At 37.8% G+C, this 8,526-nt stretch overlaps 1 non-coding gene across 1 annotated transcript; it reads right to left on the bottom strand.

The window, feature by feature from the left end:
* Positions 1-1,347: 1,347 nt before the first annotated feature.
* Positions 1,348-1,451, bottom strand: LOC112097471. Its single transcript, XR_002905003.1, has one exon. It is a non-coding gene; the product is annotated as a small nucleolar RNA R71 (small nucleolar RNA).
* Between the last annotated feature and the right edge of the window lie 7,075 nt (positions 1,452-8,526).

Below are 8,526 nucleotides of genomic sequence, written 5' to 3'. Positions count from 1 at the left end.
TGGTTTTTGTGGATGTTTTGACTTCTCGTCGATAAATAATAATAATCTTGTCTAGTACCGCCTTGGTTTCACCGGCCCTCTAGTATAAGGTTATTATTATTTGGCACGATAAGCCCTTAGCACCATATTGATTAGAGTGTGGTTCATGAGGTGTGGATTCCCCCCTCATGATTTAATTGGCATTAATACGGATTATTTAGCCCATGATGCATGTTGATACGGATCCAGATACCCAAGTACGTCAATTTAATAGATTTTCTCTTCAATTTATTCTCTCCATTACAATTCCAATTTTAGAATTTATTCTCGCCATTTTAATTTAAGTATTAGCATATTCCAAATCATTTCCACCATAAATCCAATCATCCATTCACAAAATTAATTCTACACAATTAAAATCCACCTCCTTGTGGGATCGACACTCGTCACCATTGATCTATACTATAATAGATTCGTGCGCTTGCGAGTACATTAAAATTTGCACAACAAGTTTTTGGCGCCGTTGCCGGGGAGGTAAGTAATTTTAATTCGTAAAATTAATTTTTTGTGAATAATTTCTTTTAATTGTTTTCTTGTAATTTTTTTTAATTAAAAAAAAAAAGAAAAAAAAGTGAATCTACATTTAAAAGTTAGTATTTCTTTCCTTTTTCTCTTCTTTAAAATTCTGTAATTTAATTTTCAATTTATTTTTCTTTGTAATTTTTTTGTTTATTTTATTAATTTAATTTTTAGTTAATTTATTTCACGTATTTATTTTTGTGTATTTTTATAGAAAGGTTGTAATAGCGCAATAAGGTTAGTATCGTAATTTCTCACTCTTCTTTATTTTTATTTGTTTTGTTCCCATCTTTAATTTAATTTTATTTGTTTTGCATGCATGGTCGTAGGTCATTATTACTTAATCTTGAACCTATAGACCTTGAATTAGAAAGAACACTTCGCACACACAAACAAATTAAAAATAAAATGGATTTGCAACCACAGGAGAGGCCATTTAAAGACTACTTCAGTCCTTTAGCTAATTTGAGCACATCATGCATAAGATACCCAAATGTAGCTGCTAGGAGCTTTGAACTAAAACCTAGTGTGCTAAATTGTCTCCCCACATTCTATGGCTTAGAAAATGAGGACCCATATAATCATCTGAATGATTTTCATGCTATTTGTCAAACTTTTAAATACGAGAATTTTTCAGACGATGATGTTAAACTCAGATTATTCTCATTTTCTTTAAAGGATAGAGCTCGTTCATGGCTTAATACATTGCCTGCCAATAGCATTGCATCATGGGAACAAATGGTAACTAAATTTTTGAATAAATATTTCCCAGTGCATAAAACCAATGCTATTCGCAGGGAAATCTCGGAGTTTACCCAGAGAGAGGACGAGCAATTTTTTGAAACATGGGAGCGATTCAATGGGCTACTCTTGAAGTGTCCACATCATGGGTACGAGAAATGGCACCAATGCCAATACTTTTTGGAGGGATTACTACCAAATGTGCAAGAATGGCTAATGGCGACAAGTGGAGGAGAGCTAATGTCAAAAAGTGCATCCGAGATTTGGGAATTCTTTCAGCGACAAGCGGATAATTCCCAACAACGGAGTCGATCACTCAGGAATACTAGAAGAATTAAAGGAGTAAATGAGGTTCAAATTGGCGAGTCAACTTCGGGAATCAAAGAAGTCAAGGAGATGGTTGAAGGTCTTGCTCGACAAATAGCATCGTTATCGACTGCTAAATCAACAGAACCACATGACCATGACTCATACTCAGATCAAGCCAATGCCATAGGTGTAATGAGAAAGCCATCAAATTACAACCCATACTCCAACACATATAACCCTGGATGGAGAGACCACCCCAATTTTTCATGGTCTCAAGGACTCCAACAGAATGGACCAGCAGCTCCAGCTCCACCAATGCAACCAATTCCTCAAATTTCTCAAGCCTCTCAACCACCATTTAGACCATAGAATCAGAACCAGAACCAGAACCACTCTCAACTTAGACCATGGGAGGATGCATTCCAGAATTTCAGGAATGTTACTCACTCCACGATTGAGCAACAGAACCGCACCATTGATGGACTACGAAATGAGTTGAGAGCAGGCTTCAACTCACAAGCCCAATCAGTTTCAAGCCTCGAGAAGATGGTGGGACAACTTGCTTCTTCAGTTCAGACATTGGCAATGACTGTTGAGAAAGACAAATTTCCAAGTCAACCAGTGCCTAATCCTAAAGGAGTACATGAAGCAAGTACCAGTTCACCACAGCAACATGGAGAAGTCAAAGCCGTCATGACCTTGCGAAAAGGAAAAGAAGTTGACAACAAAGTGGAGATGCCGACGACAAAAGAAAATCAAATTGTACCTGTAAATGTTGACGACTCATCACCGGAGGAGAAACAAGAAACCAACCCACGAGAATACATTCCCAAAGCTCCATTTCCTCAGAGGTTAGCTAAAGGAAAAAAGGGAAAATCCACAGGTGAGATTTTTGAAATCTTCAAACAGGTAAGTGTTAATATCCCTTTACTTGATGCTATTAAGCAAGTTCCATCTTATGCCAAGTTTCTTAAAGACCTTTGTACTAAAAAGAGAAACATGCATGTTCAAAAGAAGGCATTTTTAACAGAAAACGTTAGTTCTATACTCCAACATAAAATTCCTTTAAAATGCAAAGATCTAGGCTCCCCCACTATCTTATGTAGTATAGGGAACCACACAATTGAGAATGCTTTGTTGGATTTAGGAGCTAGTGTAAATTTGTTGCCTTACTCTGTATTCGTGAAACTTGGACTGGGAGAATTACACCCAACTCCAGTGGTGTTACAGCTTGCAGATCGGTCCACGAAAATACCTCGTGGTATTGTGGAGGACGTGCTTATCCAGGTAGACAAGTTCTATTTTCCTGTTGATTTCATTGTAATTGACACTCAACCAATACAGGATTCAAGGAAGCACATCACCATTATTCTAGGCCGACCTTTCTTGGCAACTGCGGATGCTCACATTCAATGCAGGACAGGAAATATGCAGTTGTCCTTCGGCAACATGACTATGGAGCTGAACATCTTCAACATTGCCAAACAACCTCACAGTGCAAATGATGGAATTGTTGATGTGGATTTAATTGAAGCATTAGTTGATGATACTTTTGTTTCAAACCTTAGTGATGATCCTTTACAAACATGTTTAACTCACTTTGGTTTGAATTTTGATATTGACAGATCGGTCGATGAGGTCAACGCCCTGCTTGACTCAGCACCATATATGGACACTAATAAATGGAAGTCAAGAGTTGAGCAACTAGCACCATCAGAGAAGAAACTCATCCCATCATCAGAATCACCACCGAAACTCGAGCTCAAACCATTACCCAACACTCTGGAATATGCATTTTTGGGAGAAGAAAGTACTCTGCCGGTAATCATCTCATCATCCTTCAATGACAAACAAAAAGGTAAGTTGTTAGATGTTTTGAAAGAGCACAAAGGGACATTAGGATGGACCATAGCAGACATAAAATGTATAAACCCAGTAGACTGCATGCATTACATTCACCTTGATGAAAATGCTAAAACTAATAGGGAAATGCAACGTCGGTTAAATCCTAATATGAAAGAAGTTGTTAGAATAGAAGTCCTTAAGCTATTAGATGCTAGTATCATTTACCCCATTTCTGATAGTTCATGGGTTAGTCCTGTACAAGTTGTCCCTAAAAAGTCAGGAGTCACAGTAGTTACCAATGCTGATAATGAATTGATACCCACTAGAGTAACTACAGGATGGCGTGTATGCATTGATTATAGGAAGTTGAATTCTGTCACACGTAAAGACCATTTTCCTTTACCATTTATTGATCAAATGCTTGATAGATTAGCAGGCCATGAATTTTATTGCTTTCTAGATGGCTACTCATGATATAATCAGATTCCCATAGCACAAAAAGATCAAGAGAAAACTACTTTCACTTGCCCTTTTGGCACATTTGCATATAGGAGAATGCCATTTGGATTATGTAATGCAACTGCTACATTTCAACGATGCATGCTAAGCATTTTTTCTGATATGGTTGAACGATTTCTTGAAGTCTTTATGGATGACTTTTCTGTCTTTGGTGACTCGTTTGATCAATGTTTACATCATTTAACACTAGTTTTGCAGAGATGTATCGAGAAGAACTTGGTCTTAAATTGGGAGAAATGTCATTTTATGGTAAAACAAGGTATTGTTCTCGGTCACATCATTTCGAGCAAAGGTATTGAGGTTGACAAAGCCAAGGTGGATCTCATTTCTAATCTTCCTCCACCCAAAACAGTCAGAGAAGTAAGATCTTTCCTTGGGCATGCTGGTTTCTATAGACGTTTCATTAAAGATTTTAGCAAAGTTTCTAACCCTTATGTAATTTACTTGCTAAGGATGTACCTTTTATCTTTAATGATTCATGTCTTATGGCGTTTGAAAAATTAAAACAGTTGTTGACATCATCACCCATCATTCAGGCCCCGAACTGGAGCTTACCATTTGAGCTCATGTGTGATGCATCTGATTATGCAGTATGAGCAGTATTAGGACAAAGAGTTGATCGAATTCCCCATGTTATTTATTATGCTAGTATGACATTGAATGATGCACAGTTGAACTATTCAACTACTGAAAAAGAAATGCTAGCAGTAGTGTTTGCATTGGAAAAATTTCGATCATATCTCATTGGTTGTAAAATAATTATATTCACAGATCATGCTGCTCTTAAATATCTTCTCACAAAGAAAGATGCAAAAGCCAGACTAATTCGTTGGGTGTTACTTTTACAGGAATTTGACTTGGAATTCAAAGATAAAAAAGGGACAGAAAATGTTGTGGCGGACCACCTCTCTCGTCTCCATTTTGACACAATTACAGAATCATTACCATTGAATGAGTCATTTCCAGATGAACAATTAATGAATGTGGAAGTATTACCTTGGTATGCTGATATAGTTAATTATCTTGTTACAGGTAAACTTCCAAAGCATTGGACCAAGCAAGACAAGGCTAAATTCTTTACAGAGATAAAGAATTTCTTTTGGGATGACCCGTATTTATTCAAGTATTGTGCAGACCAAATTGTTAGACGATGTGTCCCAGAAAATGAAATTCAGAATATCCTTTCATTCTGCCATGAACAAGCTTGTGGAGGCCATTTCAGTGCTAAGAAAACAGCAACTAAAGTTTTACAATGTGGTTTTTATTGGCCAACTATATTTCGAGATGCTTACACTTTCTGTTCTTCATGTGATAGGTGTCAATGAATGGGGAGCATTACACGAAAGAACATGATGCCACTAAATCCAATTTTAGTGGTTGAGATTTTTGACGTATGGGGTATCGACTTCATGGGACCCTTTCCCCCGTCTTTTGGCCATCAATACATATTGGTTGCTGTTGACTACATATCGAAATGGGTAGAAGCAATTCCATGTAGGACCAATGATCACAAGGTGGTGATAGCATTTTTGAAAAGCAACATTGTTTCACGCTTTGGATTCCCATGAGCGATAATCAGTGATGGTGGTGCCCACTTTTGTAACAAAGCATTCAAAGCTCTTTTGACAAAGTATTCAATCACACACAAAGTGGCAACTCCGTATCATCCGCAAACCAGTGGCCAAGTTGAGATCTCCAATCGAGAAATAAAGCACATATTAGAAAAGACGGTGAGGCCGGACAGAAAAGATTGGTCATTAAGACTTGATGATGCCTTATGGGCATATAGAACGGCTTTCAAGACCCCGATTGGGATGTCACCCTACAGGCTAGTGTATGGAAAAGCTTGCCACCTACCTGTGGAACTCGAGCATCGTGCATATTGGGCCATCAAGAAATTCAATTTTGACATGCAGCAAGCCAGCTCAGAAAGAAGATTACAGCTGGCAGAACTTGAAGAAATTCGCAATGATGCATACGAAAATGCCAAGATTTACAAGCAACGAATGAAAGTCTTCCATGATAAGCAAATTATGAGGAAATCGTTCACTTCAGGTCAGAAAGTACTTTTATTCAATTCTCGCCTGCACCTATTCCCAGGTAAGTTACGCTTTCGTTGGTCTGGCCCATTTATTGTTCATACTGTTTTTCCACATGGGGCAATTGAAATTAAGGACCCAAAGAACGGTGTCACGTTTAAAGTTAATGGTCAAAGATTAAGCCATATCTAGAATACCAATCACATGACGAAGACACCGAAATAAATTTGAGTGACCCACCAAATTTGAATTGATTTTTTTTTTCTTTTCGTTGATTTGATTTTTCTTTTTTTATATTATTCTTTTGCTAATTGAAATTGTTTTTGCATAAGTGTGTTTATTTTACCATTAAGTTTTCTCTTATCATTTTTAATCATGAGTCTCATACTTAGACCGTTCCTCCTGAACATTCTTAAACCACTTCAACGTGTCAAAACTCATCTCAAAAGGCAGATTCAATTTTGTAAAACACAACGCATTTTGGCTCTACAACCACCAGAGTTAGTAGCCTATGTTGAGGGTTTAGAACGCCAACTCAGAGACATTGAGAGAAGTGTTTACGACATCCAGTTGGAGCTTGAGGTAAATTCAATAAGAGGACGATTTTAATTTTCTTTGTGTGTTTTAATTTGTTTTTCTGTTTGTGTGCTTTAGTTTGTTACCCCGGTGAAGTGGCGGATAATGGTACTCCGTGACAATCAAGTCGGTTACTTCAGTTTCCCATAATAACTGATATTCCGAGATTCTAGCGAAGCTTCACAAGCGATTCCCTTCACTTCCTCAGAATGCCCTCCTTACGATCTATAAAGCTCGGTCCTTACGATCTATAAAGCTCGGTCCGAACGCATGCGATTACTCATGAGGAATAACATACCTGCTGACATCCGTTGGTTAATCGAAGCTAAAGTACGATCGGCAAGTGAGTTACCTCTAAAATTTATTGCATACATGCCTGGTTGTGGTAAAGGAAATTATGCAAGAAAACGACGAGCTCGAAGAATTTCTGTTGCTTGTCATAAGTGTGCCAGAATGAGTTGCAATAAAAACCCATGTTCTTTAGGAATGATGTCTGATAACAGGGAAGATAAGATTCAATTCATTAGGGATGGCTTGAATAAGGAGTCATTGGATGATATCCTTTTGTCTCTTGAAACGCATCCCAGTGGATATGTGCAAGGAGCGATTCTCCAGTTATGGCCATTATTCCAGAAAGAGCATGCACGATATAGTCTCGGGAATCTGACTATAAACGACCCTGTTTGCCAGTTTATAAGAAAACTGGATAGGAAGCCTATCCTCGACCCATAGAGGGCGTTCAAGCCGTTTCTGGACGTAAAATCAGAGGAAGATGTGAGCCACAGTCGCAACTACCTGTAAATATCCTTTTACTTTATTGTTATTTTATTTCACTATTGTCTTATTGTTTGCATTATTGTCTTTAATAATTTTATTACTGTTTGCTTTTTCCTTTTTACTGTTTTCTTTTTGACTTGCGAGCCACGTGCTTTACGCGTTATTTGACACTGATATATTACCTCATACACAACCATGACCCACTATCACCAAGACTCTTAAATGTGATTTCTTTTTTGTCAAGCACTCACAAATTGTTTTCGAGAAGTATCACAATGGCAGCTACTCCCAATAGACAATTCAAGAACATTTGTGTGCTTTCTGGATTTACCTATGGCAAACATAAAGAGTTCGTTGAGGCAGCTATAGATCTTGGTCGAAGCATAGCAGCAAGAAAATTACACTTGGTGTATGGAGGAGGTAATCGAGGGTTATCAAAAATGGTCTCAGAAGCAGCTTTTATCAGAGGAAGTCAAGTGTTAGGCATCATCCCAAGAGCCCTAAAACCTTTGGGCAGTTCGTCTGACTCATCAACTGGAGAAGAGTTAGTCGTCTCAGGTATGCAAGAAAGAATAACTGAAATGCTTAATCATGCTGATGCTTTTATTTTCCTTCCAGGAGATCTTGCAACACTAGAGGCACTTATCACACTAGCATCTTGGGCCCATCTGTACATCCACCAAAAACCCATCGGTTTGTTAAATGTCAATAACTTTTATGATGGCTTTATCGCATTTCTTAACCATGCAATAAAAAACTATTTCATTCCTTCTAATGTAAAAAAACTTTTTATTTGTGCTCACACTGCTAATGAGCTACTTGATATGTTACAAGCTTATAAACCGGAGCCAGACCCCTGGACGTTTGTGTTGGAGCGACCAAATAATGATGGTAACAGTAGCCGCAGTAAGAAGTACAAATTAGATTTAACTCTCCGCCTGTAAATATTTTCTTCTGTGTTGCACCACCCAGGTGATGTCTTCTAAACTCTACTTCTTTCCTTTACAACATTGAGGACAATGTTTCGTTCTGGTTGGGGGGAGGGAATAGTCGACAATTGTGGAATCTTGGTTAAGTTTTTACTAATTTTTTGTTGTAGAAACTAACTGTTGCTAACTTTTTGTGTTGAAGATGGATGAATATGGAGTGTAGTTACTCTAGA

This window comes from Citrus clementina, unplaced genomic scaffold (assembly GCF_000493195.1).
Source record: "Citrus clementina cultivar Clemenules unplaced genomic scaffold, Citrus_clementina_v1.0 scaffold_6, whole genome shotgun sequence".
NCBI lineage: Eukaryota > Viridiplantae > Streptophyta > Magnoliopsida > Sapindales > Rutaceae > Citrus > Citrus x clementina.
The sequence above is the reverse complement of the archived record's forward strand: the minus strand, read 5'-3'. Positions and strand labels throughout refer to the sequence as shown.